We start from the raw sequence: 18,489 nt of genomic DNA, 5'->3' as shown, positions 1-18,489 counted from the left end.
CAGGGAGCCAATCAAAGGGCACCTTGCTGGGGCAGCCCTGTTATAAGGAGCTGCTCAGCAGAGCAGAGGGCATTTGGGGCCCGACCAGCAAGGGTTAAGGACTGGTTCCCAGGAAGAATACCTTGGGTGGAGCATTGCTGGGAAGGCTCAAGGGAGCAGAAAGAAAGAAGATCCAGCCTGTTACCTGACAGGCTGTGGCCATAATACAAGGCCCAAGATGGTGCAAGAAGCCACAGGAAGTGGTTCAGGGAACGGGTGTAGACGAAGAGAATGACGGTGGGCAGGACAAAGCTGCCACCAGAGGGTCTCTGGACCAGGACCTAGAGTAGTGGGAAGGCCTGGGTCCCCCAGCTTGCTTTTTGTACCATAGCTTGCCCCCACGGAGCCTGGCCTTTACAGGCTTCAGTTTGCCCCTAAGGCTAAGGCTAGACTTTGAGACTGCAACAAGCCATGGAGGCAAATGTAAGCACTGAAGGCTGTTGACACCCCGCAAAGGGGACAAGAAGGCCATGGTATGAACGTGGGGAGGGCTGTGTCCTGAAGAGGATGCCACAGGTCAGGGAGTGACATGGGCTTTCGGGGAAATGGTGGAGCAGCATGACAAACTGTGAGACACGAGCCGGAAGGCGGTGTAGTCCATAAACCAAGCTAATTCCTAGATTGACCAGCGAGCGGCACTATTGCATTGAGTCAACCCCATTACAGCTCCAACCATCAGAGTTCCACTTGACAACTTGGTTATTGTGAAGTCAGAACCCAGCTTTGCCCATGTACAGAGAGCCAGTCCTAATGCCTCAGAGTTGTTCCTATACAAGCTTACAGCCCATTGAAGTCAAGGGAAAGACTCCGTTAGGGTAAATTCAGTCCCTACTGAGAAGAGACTTGGTCTCTGTGGTCCTTCTAGGACTGCAACCCCTCATGTAGATTTTGGAACCAAGGAGAAGCTTCCATTAAAATCCTAAACACTCCTCTGGCCCTTTTCCTTGCAAGGAGCCTTAAAGAGATAACCAGTTCAAACCTAGCACTAGGGCCAGTCACTGGTTTCTCTTTACTTAGCAAGCCCATGTTCTTCATGGTCCAGTCACAGCCCAGCTGGGCCATATGGAACCAGAACTGCTTGGCTGTGATTCAGAGACCCAATACTGTCAATGCGCAAGTGGCAGGGGCATGTGCTTTTGGAGCAGGAGGATCTGAGTTGTATTGCTGCTGCCACTATGCTGAGGTGATGCAGAGGCCTTTACCACTCCTGATTTGGAACCTGACTCAGGAAAGTCTCCCCACTTGGCACTTAAGCCAAGAGGCAGTGGAACTTAAGCTGTCGCTTAAAGTTAAAGGCATATTCCAATGCAGTGGTGAGCTAAAGCCCTTCCCTGAATCAGGGCCTTGAGCTCTGGAACAATTAGAGTGAAGACTCTGAGCCAAACACAAGTTGAAAACCATGGAAATGAGCCCATTTACTTGCACTGAGCCTAGAGCCAGACTGCTAAGCATCCATCCCAGGCTTCACACCAGACAAGCACATAAGGGGTTGGGATATTTGCTCCTAGCCTGAAGAACCTACAGAGATCAGGATTGTTAGGGATATGCAAGCCAAGATTAGACCCAGGATGAGAAAAACACCTCTGAGAAGCCCTTGAGAAATGATGCAGCATCCCCAGAACAGCTCACAAATGGAAGAGGGCATTGGAACGGAAAATGTACATGCAGACCAAAGTCTATGAAAAATGCTCCGTTTCTACCGTTCAGGGGTTAATGGAGCCCTTCTGACAGGCAGCACTGAACACAAAGGAAATATGATATTCAAAAAGCCTTCCTGTCAGTTGTTGTTTCGCCAATTACTTCTGAATACCATCCAACCCACTCTGTGGAACACCGCTCCCAGGCTGCATGAAATACTCGTGCATATCAACAGGAAAGAGAGGCACTTAAAAGCAAGACTCAAAGATGCCAACTTTTTCTCCCCTTGAAAGAAGGAGCAAATAGATTGGGCCTGTCAGGAAGAAACATCTTCCCACTGGGGGACAGAGAAGGCCTCACACGGAGGGAGGCTGTTCACAGACGTGAAACACCTCTGGTCACAGATGTGAATTTCTGTTGGTGGTTAAGATGGGAGGAAGGAAATGGAAGACTTTGTGATTTCTGGGATGAGCAGAAAGGTTTCTGAGGTGTGGGGAGAGTAATGAAACTCTGTTGTTAACTCTTTCATGTCAGTGAACACAGAAGTTAGTTATCTCTTCAGGTAAGATTTGGAGCAGGAACCATCTTTGCTTTATATGTGTGTACAGCACCCAACACAATGAGGTCCAGCACCTTGCCTATGGCCTGTAGGCTTTACTGTAATCAGGACTGCATATGGGGGAGAAGTAGAGAGGGCAACTGCCCCAGGGCTCACTGTTTTAAAAGGGTTCAGGGCTCCCAACTCCCTTTCCTGCTGCTAAAAGATCTTCATGCCTTTAACTCACTGGTAGAGCTCCAAGTAGTGTACTTGAGGTGGGGTTGAAGGGCTGGCAGGGGAAAGCTAGCCCCCCCGCAGCCCCACCCCTTCCTGCCTGAGACCCTGCCCCTTCTGGGGCCAAAGCCACACCCCCATCTTGCCCAGGGGCCTGGCAAGTCTGTCAGTTGCCATGCCATAATACAAATATTATAATCTTTCTCTTAGCATATGCACAACGTGCCTCAGGTAGCAGGTCACCTGTATTCATCACCAAATTTGATCCATTTGTTGGGTCATTAGTGCCCCCACCTGGGCCAGTACTAATGAGGAGCTCAATGTGCACTCTGCTCCATGCCCCAAAGCAATATAATAACTTGTCAGAGACGTGGCTTTCTTAAAGGATAAATCTAGATGGCACTGGATCTGCGAGGATGCCATGTCCCTTGGGATTTCTTGTGATGATAAGGGGTCTGTTGGAAGACAAACTGGTGAGAGTTGTAAATAGCTGACAGTTGGATGGCTGCTTGGCTCCGTCTATTCATTCACTCTGCTAGCCAGCACAATCCCCAGACCGGCAAGCATCCTTTCCCTTGCAGAGCCAAATTCTCAAAAGAGCCCAGCTCCCATTCAGGCGCCCAGGGGACAGCCTGATCTCAACAGTGGCAACATTTATGGTCAGATTTTTAAATAAGCTCCTCACCCAAATTATGACCTAGTTTGGACACACCTTAAATCCCATCAGCAAGTTCCCAGCAGAAACACCATTCCATAGCATGCCCGCAATGTCTTTGACATCACACTCCAGAGTCAGAGCCAAGCGATGAATTTAACCAGGATCATCTCAATGGTAAAATAATAATCATACCAAACAAAACAAATACACTAAGAGCACAATGAGGTGGCACAGTGTAAGCACAACAAAATCAGGGCTTGGTACACAACTTTAGCTCTGTCCCCTTGTGCATGCGTCCCTTGACACAGTCTTTAACTGAATTAGCAAACTGTTTCTCAAATAATGGAATTTGGCGTGCAGGGGCATCAACAACTTTAGATAAATGTGTAGGATCTTGTGGCATTTTTTTCTTTCCCACCTTTTTCATTGTCTTAATGAGCTAGTTTACTTGGCATTTGGGAGCTTTTATATGATAGGTTATCATCTTGCTACTTTGAAAACTTTCCTCACAGCGATGAGCTAAACCAGTTGTGTCCAATAGAAATTCAAGGATTGCCACACTTGCTGTTTTCGTCCTTCCAAAATCGCCACAACCCCAGCTCCTGCCACTCAAAATAAATGCCCTCCCCCTCCCACAGACAGCACCCCCAGAGCCAGGCACCCGTGCCCATCATGCAAACTGCCAGCGACTCACTAGAGCCATTGCTATCCTTGGAGCTGTGCTGCAGCAGAAGCTGTGCAAGCTGCACCAGGTGACAGCCACTGGGATCTTGCCAGAGGTGCAGGAGCCATGCCAGGGCAAGAGCCACAGGAGGAACCACCACTGCTGCCACCACATGTTTGTCCCACCAACTGGGGGGGGGGTGCATGCACAGAGCAAACAGAGGGTGCTCCACATGTGCAGCTCCGTGGAGCCACATTTTGCTGCACGACGGTGTCCAGTTCACCACAAGTGTGAGTGGCAAGTGTACTGGACACCGCAGACCTAAACTATCTTTGCATTTCCCTTATTCTGGGAAAGTCTCTGATATGTGGTAGAGCAGTATTGGGGCTGCTCTCACTTATGCTCTGCCCCGATTCTCCCCAGTCAGCCAGGAGTACTGTGAAGAATAGGTAGGAAGGCCCATAAGCACTGCCTTTCCTCAAAGCTCTGTTTTCTTCCATTGACGGCATTTATACACTGCCAGAATGGGACAAAAGCTTCCTGTGTAACTGAGAATCAGACCCAATGTGTAGAGCATGTTGCACTTGAAAGATTTTCAGAGAGTCTGCTTAGATGTCAAACCTAAAGTCCTGCTAGAAGACTCTGTGTATGTGTGTCTAAGGTCATAAGGGAAATGTACAGTGTTATACTTGATTATTTGAGAAGTAATAAGTGATCCTATAGCTAAGGACTGCTTGTGCCATCTTAGTTCAATTATTTCCTGATTTCTTGACCTGGCAACTTCTCTTTACATTCCTTTATACAGAATTTGCAATCGTTTAGTAGACAAGAACACAAGAAACCAAGCTTCACTCTGTTCTGCTACCTGGCAAAAAAATTGGCATCAGTGTCTCTTAAATCCATAATCCAGCACTAGGCCCACCACACCAGGCACTTTAACAAGCTTTCAGGATGGAGATCCTGTCCCACCCACTTGCTTCTCAAGATGCCTGGTCTCCTGCAACCTGTATGAACTACACCTGAGGGAGTGACTTCAGTTGATGTCACTGGAGTTTGTCTCAGGGCACTTGGGCATGAAACCCAAAATAGTTTTGGCCTTTGTTGCAGCCACCTCATGTCTTCTGTCACTTTTGGTCTCTTTACCAGCCAGATTTCTCCTTTCTGTCCACTGGGCCCTTGATAAAACCAACTCTACTCTACTCCTGCACGCTAGGATAACAGTGCAACCTAGCAAAAGGATGACTGTATCTCCCTGTGCCAAATACGGGACAGGGAGATATCAGGGGAGGGGCAGCTCCTCCCAGCCCTGGGGAGCCAGGAAGGAAGCGTCAGCTGCCGACCATCCCCTGGAGCTCTGGGGAAGTGGCAGCTGCACACGCTCCCCACTCCCCACTTTCCGGAGGCTCAGGGAAGTGACTCCTGCTGGTGAAAAAGGTAGCAGGGGAACAGCCCAAATACAGGACAATGAGTCCTTTTTAAAAAAATAAGTTGGGATGCCTTTCGAGAGTCCCAAATACAGGACCGTCCCACCAATACAAGACGGATGGTCGTGCTACCTAACAAGCATGGCATTAGCCTGGACCTGGAGAGAGCTGGGTTCTATCTGTGACACTGAGCACGTTGCCTCAGTTTCTCTTCCTTAACATAGTGTTAAGGATAGCGACATCTTTTGTAAAGCACTTTGAGATCTGCTAAGGAAAAACACCGTATAAATGCTTAGGATTATCACTAGCACCTGGTTTCTTTGCACCTGAACTTCAGGACCCTTTATCTCATTTTATTTTCCATCATTCTGCACTTGCTTGTGACTGTAAGCTGATGATCCCATGGCTCTGCAGACTCTTTCATTTGAACAGTGCACTGTAAAACTTTGATTGTAGCACCTGTTTATTGCAGCCCCAAGGAGGCTAGCCATACACTTGCACTGCATTGTTTTCATGCTTTCACCCGGCCTCTGCGTGTGAATACTCCTGCTTGAATTAATCATTGTGCATCAGTTTATGTTGATTTTTCAGATGAGCACATGTAGCAATAAAACATTAATGTAGAGTGACTATTTCCAGTCCAACCAGATATTCAAGCTGCACTTTCTGCCATTTCAAAATTGGTACTGTGCACCTGCCTACCACTTTTTAAAGTCTGACTGATTACTACAGGTTGACCCTCTCTCCAGCACCCTGGGGAGCTGACTGGTGCCAGACAAGAGAATTTGCCAGACAATGGGAAGTCAATATTGTCTAGCAGCATTACTAACACTTACTGGGCCCTAAGAAGACATTAGGGGTAAATTACAGCTAAATAACAGCACAGAACTCTGACAGTCAGGACTGGTGGCTGTAAACAAATTTTATGGGGTGACAGAAAACTTGTCCACACCCATAATACATGGTGTTTTGGCTAACTAATATCATGCTGGATTACAGAGTTTGCCAGTCAAGAGAGCTCCTGATTAGAGAAGTTCAACCTGTAGTAACATCAGTACTCATGCTCTAGACTATATGATTATGAAATGTAGTCTCCCGTGACAGTTCTTAAGAACACAGCAATCCAGAGCCTTGCCTGATTATGTCTAAAATGGTATTTAACCTGGCCCTGGGGTGATCTAGGGTTGTGCTGCTATATTTCCGAGCTCCTCCTCCACTAAGGTTTGAGCTCTTTCACTTCCTGTCCCAGGGTGAGCCTTCATTATTTGCTCACTCTGAAAGACATGACCAACAGCTTGTCACTCTGCAGTTTCTCACTGGGTTTTAGGCACTGCATTTCCTCCATTCAAGACCTTGAGAGCTACTGAGCAACAGGCATCTTAAAACAAGTACTTCAAACAGCTGGAATAAAGCATAAGAGACGCAGGGATTTTAAAAAAACAGATGGCCCGAATGCTTATTTAGCCTCATCTAAACTTACACTTCACTACAAGCTAAGTTAACTAAGATTTCTTCTTCAGTGACAAGAATGCAATGGAGTCATGTTATGTTCTCCAAGCAAGCCCAGATCCTCCTGGGTCTTTATAATGACACATTTTTTCTCCATTGAAATCTTTCGACATTTTTCCAACAAAACAAAATGGTCGAGGCGATCTCTTTTCACTTTTTTGCAACTGAAAATTTGTCAACCATTTTTTCCTTCTGTGAAACTGCCTTTCTCAGCAGAGAACCGTTTTCATGGCCTGTCATTGAGCACAACTGTAATATGACTAACAACAATCCCGCAGACAAAGCCTCTCTGTTGGGTAAGGATGGTCTTGTGAATAAGGTATAGAAAAATGGGTCAGGCTACCATTGCTCCACCTCTGTTCGAGTGCTCTGGGGCTCAGTTTCCCTATCTGTAGCAATTCTAGGGAATAATTCTGTTTTGTAGAGGTGGCATTTGGTGGCAGTTCTGAAAAATTCATAAGGAAAGATTCAGTTCAGGTCAGCTGAAACAATGTCTGGAATTGTTCAGCATTTTTGGTGATGCAAGATAGTTTGGGTCTCTTCTATAACAAGGATTTGTACATGAGTCTCCCACACCCCAGGAGGTGACATAACTTCTGGGCTGTTGGTTGGGGTGAGGAGGAATGGGTGGGAATGCCTCCATCTCATCCATGTCCTCCTGCTGTGGTCATTTTGTGAATGGCCAAAATTATTCACGGCAAATTAACATCGACCAAAACTGCATTTTTGTCAAATACATTATTGGTCCCAAAAATGTCACCCAGCTCCACTAAGTACCTTGTTACCAGAAGGATGTTAAGAAGTTGAACAAAGTGTAGTAAAGAGGCAACAGAAAGGCTCAGGAGGTGGGAGGGGATCTAGGCAGACTGGATGGAAATTCAGAGCTCTCTGACTTCTAGTGCAGAGGAGGAACTCTGACCTGATGGTGAGAGCCCAGGATGGGAAGTAAGGTAGCGGGGGGTGGTCTGTTCCCAGATCTACCACTGATTCATCACGTGACTGAAAGGAAGTAATTTCACTGCTTTGTGCCTCACTTTCCCCATCTACAAAATGGGGCTTGTTATGGAGTGGCTTCCCAGCCTGGCATTACATCAGCCCTGATTACAGGATAAGCTCCACCTGAGAATGGAAATTCCTATAAAAGGCAGCAGGTAGCTGGCTGAAGGGGTATGTGAGACTGCCAGAGGCAGGAAGCCTGACAATAAGCCAGAGCAAACTCTCCAAGCAGGGGGTCCTGGAAGAGACCCTTCTCCAAGAAGAAGAGCAAATTCTGACAGATGGTCCCTCAGAGAGGAGAGAGCTGTGCCTGGCTGAAACTGGGATTGACTGTCTGAGCTCTGGTCTTGGGTCAATGTCCTTGTGTTATGTTGGACCATGAGCTGAGGGACAGGATGGGATCTGGGGCCAGCATGCACCCGGAAGACAAAGGAAAAGGGGATCCTTTGTGGGGATTGCCTTGAACTTCTTTTGAATTGGATAAGGTCTGAAAGGGCTCTAAAGAGGGGGAGACAGCAACATGGGGCGGCACATTGACCTCTGTCTCAGGAAGCAGCTGCCCATATTACAGGACTGTTAATGCACCCCTCCTCCCCCCCACAGAGCTGCTTGGCTGTCTCGCATGGCCCAGGATGGCACACAGAAGGACCAAGCAGGATTCAAGGAGCAGTTATTTTTGTGGTTGGGGAATAAATAATAACCTCCCTGAAGCAGACACAAAGTTGGAGGGGAGCTGGGTTTTCAGCAAAGGCCCTGCCACCAGTGTTCCCTGTAAGCTGAGCACTTGGGCAGCCACCCAGGAGAGATCCATGTGTTACCCAGCTGATTAGCAGAACACCCAGAGCTGGCAGCAGCTGTTTCTCTGGGTAAACACAACAAAATGTATTCCACCCACAGATGGACAAAGTTTTAGGGTACCCTGCCTGACACCAATAGTTGTCAGCTCAGCTCTTGTACAAAATGGGGGCAATTCAGTTCAGCTAATCAGCAAGTGCACACACCTAACCCAAGAAGACAACTCTATCCCAGCACGTGGACTGTAAGACAGTCAGGTGCGATCATCCATGGCCAGAAAGTAATGAGAATGAAGAGTTTCAGAGCCCAGGGGCATTTGTATTATCAAGTGGAAGGTTGTTCTCATCACCCTTGAAGATCAGCCAAAGATGGTAACATCCCCAGACATTTCCAACCCAGACAGTAGCCCATTATGTGGCATTTTGGCATGATCCCAACAAGAGGTGAGAAAAGCACACGTTATTGCAACTAGGTCAGCAGGAGCAGGATGGGATGCAGCCTCCTAGCCAATCAGAGATGCTGGATGATGCTTTACTTGGATGTCCTGCAGCTCCGAGCATAGGTAAGGAGTCCTGAATGGCAGCCGGCAGGCATGCGTCTTTGGCCAACAATTGCTCTTTTGGGTTAGACAATGGCACTCTGAGGCCGTATCATGTCTCCAGAAACAGCCAGCGCCTATTTGTCCAGAGGGAAACGGAGCCAAGTGTTTCATCTGATGACCAAGTGTAAGTACTATGAATAGCCAGAGTCAATGAATCTGGACTCAGGGGTACACCGTTTAAAGCCACCGCCTGGCCGTGGCTTCCCAGGGTAGATCTGGTGTCTCCGGCCGCACTTGGAAGAAAAAAATAATCTTTCGCCGCCCTGGGCCAGGATTGACCTGTGGGCTGCTATTCCCCAGCGTTCAGATGGAGTCCGCCGCTGGACTTGGAAAAAGAAACCTTTCACTGCCCCGGGCCAGAGTTGATGACCTGCTGGCCAGAGTTCCCCAGAGTTCACCTGATGTCAGCATCTGGAGTTAGGCTCTCTCTCTCCCCACCTGGCCGGGGCTTCCCGGGGTAGACCTGGTGTCTGCGGCCAGACTTGGAAAAAATAATCTTTCGCTGCCCTGGGCCGGAGTTGACCTGTAGGCCGGAGTTCCCCAGCGTTGACCTGGCATCTGCTGCCCAACTGGGCAAAACAAATCTTTCGCTGCCCTGCGCTGGGGTTGACAACCTGCCGGCTGGAGTTCCCCAGGGTTGAAATGGTGTCTGCGGCCCAACTTGGGCTCTTCTGGGTGGGTTTCACCTCCCTGCTGCCAGGCATGTCCTGCCGCCTGGAGTTCCCCGAGGTTGACCTGGTATCTGCGGCCAGACTTGGGCTCATGTTTGCCCCACCTGGCCGGGGTTAACCTGGTTGCCACTGCCAGGCACAGGAAAATTTTCCCCGCCCCTCAGCCAGGGTTGACCTGGGGGCCAGAGCTTCCCGTGTCTGACTTGCATGTCCTGGCATGTCCTGGGGCCGGCAGCCTCGTCCTCCCTTCCCCTTGGGTGTACTTGGAGAAAGTTTTCCCTTCACTGGGGCTCTGGCTTACTGCTAGGGCCTGGCTTAGGGAAGGTAGGCTAGTGATGCTAACCCTCCCCAAGATCAGAGCACAGGGTTCAGCAGGGGGCCAGAGGCCTATGGCCAGACCGGACCGAATGCCCCCGATCTCGTCTGATTTCAGAAGGTAAACCATCCCAGGCCTGGCTAGTACCTGGATGGGTGACCGCCTGGGAATCCCAGGTGCCGTAGGCAGCTTTTGCCCATCCCGGGGGCTGAATGGGGCACGTGTGTGTTGGCTGGGAGCACAGATGGCATGAGCCCCAGGCAACGCAGCGCTGTTGGGGGAGAACTGAGGGCTTTCGCTGTCTGTGAGGAAAGGCAGGCGACGAAGCTTAGGCCTCCCCCCAGTGTGATGTGGCAGGGAGATGGAAGAAAGTGTGTGGTCCCTGGTGGTGCTGTGAGGCCGTGTGGGGCAGGCAGGCGGGCAGGAGGAGTGGGGAGGCAAGCGTGCACATAGGAGGTTGATGGTGGCAGCAGCAGAAGAGTGGGGAGAAGGCTGAAGGCGCCTTGTTTGTTTGCGTTTGCATTTGCGTGAGCCACCCCCCGTGGTGAGGCTGCGTGTTGTTGCGTAGAGGTGTGTGCGGTGTGTTAGGCTAGTGAGGCTGTTTGGGCTCTTGTGATTGTTAGTGGTTGTGGAAGTGAGTTTGAGTGAGGTGGGTGAAGGGCCCCCCTGTGTGGGGGTGGGTTGGACTCAGCGTCATTCCCGCCCGCCGCCAGTGGGGGGGCGGGGTCTTTGGGCGTCCGGGTCTTTGACAGTTCCACGGAGATTTCTGAGAACAGGTTTTTGGGCCCTCGGCTCCAGGGATTGAGACCTAAGGGAGACCAACCCAAAGGCTCTTCCAGGGACTTCGACAAGGGACTTTGGTGGCCGTCTGCAGGGACATCTAGCAGGTCTGGGGTCGTGTCTCGGTACCGAGCCTCCGGAGACAGAGACCTTGAGGGATCGATCCAAAGCCCATTCCAGGGGGTTCAAGGAGGCAGCTTGTCCACGGGAATGTCGGGCAGGTCTGGGGTCCCACCCTGGGCCCAATCCTCCAGAGTGTGGGTGTGATCCAACGCACCCGCCAGGGGGCAGCCTCAACTGGGGCGCAAGTCTGGCTTCCGTGGAGAGGCATGCCGGGCCCGGGTTCCCCATCCAGGGCCCAATCCTCTGCACTGGGAGACACCAGGGCCCGATCCAAAGCGTGTTCGAGGGGCCTTGACCAGGCAGTTTAGCTAGCATCTGCAGGGATGGTCAGCTGGGTGCGGGGCCTTGCTCCTCCTTCTGATCAACGGGGCACTCGCGGACTTGATGGAGAGGGCCCTTTGTGGGCCGGCACCCTTCCCGCAGTGGGTAGGGATCATGTCAGTGTTCAGGCAAACTGGGACCCTCCTCCTTCTTCTCTTCCTCACTAGCCTAACATACCACACACACCTCTATGCAACAATCACTGCCTTGTGGTTGCAGCACTGGCCTAGGACATAGAATAGCTGGGTTCACTTCCCCACTCTGTGTTAGACTTTCTCATGTGACCTTGGGCAAGTCCCTTAGGGCAGGCCTGTACTACAAAATTAAGTCATCCTACCTTACATTGGCATACAGCTGCTGCTGCAATTACATTGCTTGTGTATGTCTATGCTATGCTGCAGGTATCAGCAGTATATGTCCGCACCAAGAGCACTTGCATTGTTTGAATTGTAATGGGGGGTATTATGGGGCAGCTTCTGAATGCTGTCAAAAGAAGCGGTGGCTATGCTGATGCTGAGTTGATCTCCCTACATCAATATTGACTCTACACCTCTCATGGGCTACGTCTACAATAGCCAAAAACTGGCTCCTGGGAGGGGAATGCTTTTGGTGCACGGCTTCAAAATCCTAGCTCCACAGATTGATGAGGCTTGGCTAACCCGCCTTCACTGCACTCCCCGCAGGAGATGCTACTGCTGAGCTTTGGTGTCCTGGAGGATTCTGGTTGAGATTTGGTTAGCAGGGTTCCTCCAAATCAAAGCATCAGCTCCCATCTGTTCACTAACAGTTGAACATAACTATAGACCCATGCTACATTTCTTCTACCACAAAGCTAATTCAAGGCTCAAAGCAGCACCTTATTTGTAACTACAATGTTTTCAGTGAATCACATACTCATAAGCAGTACTGCCAACCCTTGAAAATCATGAATCAGGTCTCCGGCAATCACGAGATTATTTTTCAAATCATGAAAATTAGGCTCTGTTTATTTGCCTCCCACTTTCTGAGCCATTAGTTTGCACTTATTTCAAATTTTCAAGTGTGTTTCTGCAATCAGGGCTGGAAAATTAGCTTTCATCAAACAGACACTGAGGTGATCTTCACTCCCAGTCTTGATTTCTGCCCTGTGACACGAAGGAAAACGAAATATCATAAGTGTTGTGATAAAAATCAGGAGAGTTGGCAACCTCAGGAGGCAAGAACTAGGTTGGTGCCCACACTCGTTTTCCCATGACACCCCAATAACATTTCCCATGTAGTCAGTTTACAGACTGGTTGGCATGCCACTCATTAGTTTTACAGCCATGTGCTATCCATTTTGTATAAGGCTTTTATTCAGCTAACCAGCCTCTTCCATGACAAATCTTAGACGCTTGACAGCTATGTACTAGTTACATTTCATTCAGCTCTGAGAACCAGCCACTTCTGTGGTGGAACATGACATCTATTTACTAGCAGAAGCACAACTATAGAAAGTGAGCACATGGAAGTGGTTCTATCAGGCATGACACTGCCTTGAGTCCATCCTAAAATATCCCCATCCACATTCTTTTCTTATCTGCTCCCTTGCTTTTAAAAGACCATTCCGATTGAGCAATCGAGTTTGTTGGGCCCTTGCCTGGTTATTTAGGGCAGTTTGTGTGTTATGTACACGCAAATGCATGTGTGTGCGCACACACTTGGGAAGAGACTTCCTCGCCATGTGCTGTTTCCTCAGTATGTATTGTACATACAGAATTCTCCTTAGCTGGACCATACACTTTTTCCAAAGGCTGAATCACCTTCTCCTTTGCACCTCCTTTGGGTAAGGCATTTCCATTATCCTGCAGGAAGCACTTCTGAGACATTAAAGCAGGGATAGAAAACCTAAGGAGCACAGGTTGGATTTGGCCCTAGGTTAACTTGGATCCAGCCCATGACGAGACTCCGGGCTTCCAAAGATTAACATCACCCCAGATGCAATGTCAAGGTGTTAGTATCCTGCTCGTCAGAGAGTGGAATGGTCCATTCCTTTGAAGTAGGAATGGTCCAGCCCACCTGTGTCTCATTCATTGCCCTGTGATGGGGCCAGATGATTGCTGTAAAGCACCAGAGGGGAGCCTGGGACAGAGGGAGCTACAGAAAGCTGCAGGAGAGGTTCACAGACCAAAACATCCCAGCCAGGTCGGGCTGGGTCCTGGACCCCAGGACAGCTTTTGGTCTGAAGCCTCCAAATATGTTTGATGCAGGTGGAGAATATTTTAAGGGCTCTGAACTGATGGAATTTATTGAAGGAACCCTGAATAGGGACAACTGAGACAGTGTGTCATGCCAGCCACTGTTTACTGCCATGTGCAGTGGCCATGAAGGGAAACTGCTTTGTAGCGTGCTGGTAGGTTAGAGCATCATGGTCCATGTATACTCTGTGGACCCAGTCCCACAAACTGCCCCCCCCCCAGCACATTTGCCATGAAACCTCAGTGGCACAGTACAAAGCAGGCCACACTTGCAGGCCTGAGCCCATGGAGAGGCAGCAAGTCTCAGTGTTCACTTGGTAGTAATGGCTGCCCCCAAATCCCCTGCAAGCTGCATAATTTGTGCTGAAGTATTTAAGAGCAGTAGTAAAACACACTTCAACAGCTGACCCACTTTCTTAACAAAGCCCATCTGCGGTAGCGGCAGTTAACATTGAAATAAACAGTGCCATCTGCCGACTAAACTACTTTACTGTCCTAGTCACAGAAAGGTAGCTGTTTTAGTCTGTATCTTCACAAAACAAAACAGAGGTCCTGTAGCACTTCAAAGACTAACAAAATAATTTATGAGGTGATGAGCTTTCGTGGGGCAGAAAAAAAGGGTCTGCCCCATGAAAGCTCATCACTTAATAAATTATTTTGTAAATTTTTAAAGTGCTAAATGTCTGATTTTTTGTTTATTATCCTAGTTCAGATAGAGGAGAGAGAGTTCTGGTTATATCTAAAGCACACGTCAGAAATCAACGCTCTCTAATTTCAGTTTTTAAAAAAAAATCCCATTCACTCATTTCATTTCTGTAATAATTCAAACATCAGAGGGATCTTTCGCTCTAGAATATTTTAAGGAGTTTCAGTTTTTATTTGCTTACGAGGGCAAGGCATCTACAAAGGCATGGATCACGGATGAGTGAATTGAGAGTACAGGTATTTTTCTCTCTTTTGTTGAGAATAAGTGTGTGGTTTCTGTGTTCATTTTATGCAGAACTCCCGCGGGAAGTACCTCGTATTTGTTAATGTAGTAAGATTGCAAAGTCCAAAACTAACTCAGAAATTCAAATAAGCAGGTTCTTCCAAAATCAAGTTTTGGGTTTTTGTGTGTGTGTTTTGTTTGTTTGTTTGTATTTTAGTGTTTTGTTCTTCTTCTGTACCATGACAGAGGTGAGTGTTGGTCATAACGCTACCACTTTGTGTGTTTTAGATGTGTGTGGCTGTAACAGAAGAAAACAATCTGCAGGCTCATGCCTTGTCTATTCTGCGGTTTAATCCTGATGCCAGCCATCAGTAACCAGAGACTTACCAGTTCAAAACCCATCTGTAAGGGTAAGTCTCCTCTATCAGACTCCGGGGCAGGGTGGGCACTAATACTTGTGAGGGGTCATTCCAAGATTTTGGGAAGTGGCCAAGGGCTGCACTTTGCTGTGGGGGCATGCAGGGACTAGAACGGAGGTTGGGTACCAAAGGGAGCTTGGGGCAGGGCACTGGAGCGCAGGGGAGGATGTGGGATCTGAGAGGGAGTTTGGGTGAAGGAGGAGGCTGTGACTTGGCAGGGAATTGGGGAGCAGAGTCAGGGAAGGGGTAGGGGTGCAGGAAAGGAGTCTGGCCTAGGGGTGGGGTGTAGGGGGTGCAAGATCTGGGAGGGAGTTGTGACCCAGGGGCCAGGGGGTGCAGAGGGTTTGGGTAGTGACCTGGGAGAGGAAAGGGGCGGGGGTGCCAGAGGTAGCCTCTGGCTGGGAGGCGCTTACTTAGATGGCTCCCAGCTAGCAGTCCAGCAGGACCCAAGGCCGCTCCCTGCCTACTGCAGCTCCAGGCTGCTCAAAACAGGTGGAGGATTCCTTCATGTGCCTCTCTGTGCCACATGCCTCTTGCAGGACAGGACTTTGCATGTGTTCCCTACCCCTAGCCCAATCATCGCAGCTCCCCTTGGCCAGAAACCAGCCAGTAGAAGCTGCAGTGGTTGGGCTGGGTGCGGGAGCAGCATATGAAGTCTCCCTTCCATTGCCACAAGGGGTATGCAGCACCTAGGGAGAGCCTCCAGCCATTCTGAGTAGCCTGGGGCAAGGTGTAGGCTGTGGGCTGAACCAAAAGGCCTGGTGGACCAGATCCAGCCCACAGGCCACCCCTTGCCCACCCCTGCCTGAGGGTGAGCTCCACCACTGCAACCACAGCCTTCCTTGTCTACGCTTGGCTTGCACCCCTTTGCAGAGCCCCAGCTGCTGAAATCGGAGCTACAGGCCTGGGCCAGGCCACACTTTTGGTTCCATTCAGTGGATGAGGTGGCGCGGGACCATCTTTCAAAAGTTACTTGATCAGCATCTTGGTCTCATAGTGCTTGACAAGTGCCTGGCTAAACCTAGATAATGCAGATGATCGTTACTCATGTCTCTGCAGCCACAGTCCATTATAATCCACAGCCTTGTAGCTAAGCACATCAACTAACTGTATAAATGTAATATTATAGCACTTAGTGAGTGTCTTATGTTTGTACAGCACCTAGTGCCATGGGATCCTGGTCCATGACTGGGGCTCCTGGGTGCTTCAAAATAATAAAAATCAAAATTGACCGCACTCCTTTAACCAAACGTGGTAAAGATGCAGCTCCACACCACACCACTCCATTTTAAGGGGGGTGCGGAGAGCCCACAAATGAGCTCTGTGTAAGCTTGAAAGCTTGTCGCACTCTTCAACAGACATTGGCCCACAAATAGATATTACTTCCCCCACCTCGTCATTCTAACGTCCTGGAACCAACACAGATACAACTACACAGCAAAGCTACACTTTGGACATTCTGTCCAACAGAGGCAAGAGGTGTACACCTCGCGATGTCTCTCTCTCTCTCTCTCTCTCTCACACACATGCCCCCCCCCACAAAGAGAGAGCGATCAGTCCAACATCCTAGGTATAGCCATATCTCATCACTAATCTATGAAAATCTCTCAATTCTTCATTAGCGTACATGTGCCATGACCTTGATTTCTCCCATCTAGTATGTTGTGGTTGATTGTTTTTTTTCTCCAAAATCTTTAACGCTTTTCCCTCCCATTCTTCACTCTGACACTTACAGTCCTGGCCCTTTAAAATTCCTTCCATTTGGCAGGGTGATTTCCCCTGGATAATGCCAAGTTCTTGTAAAACAGAAGGAAGCTGAAAGAGCCAGGATTGCACTAAACTCCTGCCTCCTAGGCTAGTATAAAATGAGTCCTTGGTTTTTTTACACTAAGATTTGCAAGAGAGAAATGTGTTAGCTGTTGTTTATCTGTCTGTGTCTGCTGCATGCCAGATTTAGAATAAGCTCCACAGGCTGAAGAGAAGAAAACAAATGGCTGTTGATCTGAGCAGTTCTTGCAGGCCTCCCCAGAGAAGACAAAAAGCTGAGACGATAGCGCCTTATTTTAATTGGTGCATTAAAATCCTTCCAGGCCAATACACAACTGTTAATAAGCAACTTAATTAAATATCAACCCAGTTTATTTTTAGGCTCCCTATAGGCTCTTGTTTCATTTTTCTCTTATTGCCACCGTAACTTCTATTAAAACCTAAGCTGGAGGAGCTTTGGCCTCATCATGGAAAATATACCTAGGAACAACCACTGGGCTTCTTCACTGAACAACCTCAGCAGCTACCCCAGCCTCTTCCGGTCCTGGGAGCAAGGAACTGTGCTTGATCTGCACCACAGCACAACACTGTTGCCATTGGCCACACCCACCACAAAGCCCCATCACACCCATCTGCTGCCATCTGCATAGAAGGGCAGTAGCGGAAATTATCTTGGCATAAGAAGGCTGAGCTTGAAGCAAGAGCCCTGATCTAGGCCTCAAGAGAGTTAGGCACAACTTCTGGCTCAGCCACAGACTCACTGGATGGCCCTGGTCATGTCTCCCAGTCATCTGGTTCCCTGTTTGTAGGATGAAGATAGTACTCATGGGCGGGGGAACTGCATGGACAAAAAAATTCTATTCAATGTTACGAGATGCTCATGAAGAAAATGGGGCCATAGTAGCACCAAGTCAGAATGTGATCCTTATTCCTCCTTACCCTGAGTACTTGTCTGCACTGGGGCTTGTTTGTTTGTTTTGTGTGTGGTTGGTAGGCTGGCTTGTGGAAAAGTCCCTTTTTCCAGAGGAAAACACTTTTGTGCCCACACTGCAGAGCTTATTACAGAGCACTTAACTCAAAATAGTTACACCACCAAAAGGAATGACTTTTGCCACGCACACCCCGCTTCCAATCTCGAAATGGACTTTGTGTGTACGAAGCAGAGGTAATTATGGCCTCCAGGAAGCATCCCATCATTGCTCTCAGTGCTTTTTTTGTGCCAGTACTTGCTGGTACTGAGTACTGGCATCTTGGCAGCCCCAGCAGCAGAACTGCCTCAGTGAGGGGGCAGGGGTAGGGAGAAGCCAGCTGGATACTGGCTTCTCTTTTTTTGCCAAAAAAACGCCCCGATTGCTCTTATTTTAAAATTGGGCCCTCTAGCGTGAACGTGCTTTTCAAAAATAACTTATTTCAACATTGGGACATTACAGTAAGTCATTCTGAAAAACCCTGCAGTGTAGACTCAGCCTCAGTTCATTAGCGCAGTGAAATAAAACAAACCAAAACCATCCCACTTGCATCTACAGCTCCCCGATGAGCCGCTAGCACCCCCCTCTCCCAGCTCCAAGGACACTCTGTGCACCAACAGCTCCTCCTTCAAACCTCACTAATAAGTGACAAGAAGTGTGCAATTCAAAACCAGTCCCTGTGGCACGCTCTGTATACAGGATGCCTCTGACAGCTGTGGCTAATTTAGAGCGAATTTACCCCGTACAAAGGCACCAAGTATTGCTTGCTTTCAGGCTAGCCCCTGTGAGAGTTTTCCCCGCTCAGTTTCTCTGCCTATTTTATAGCCTGTGGCTCCATCTTTTCCCAGTGCTGACTCTCCATCTGCGTCATGTGTTCTCAGCTC

The 18,489-nt window shown here is 48.9% G+C and overlaps 1 pseudogene; it reads left to right on the top strand.

Annotated features, from left to right (window-relative positions):
* Window positions 1-10,152: 10,152 nt before the first annotated feature.
* Window positions 10,153-10,271, top strand: LOC142016208 (5S ribosomal RNA; annotated as a pseudogene).
* The last annotated feature ends 8,218 nt before the right edge of the window (window positions 10,272-18,489 follow it).

Source organism: Carettochelys insculpta, chromosome 7, assembly GCF_033958435.1.
Source record: "Carettochelys insculpta isolate YL-2023 chromosome 7, ASM3395843v1, whole genome shotgun sequence".
NCBI lineage: Eukaryota > Metazoa > Chordata > Testudines > Carettochelyidae > Carettochelys > Carettochelys insculpta.
This window is presented reverse-complemented; position numbering and strand designations above follow the sequence as displayed.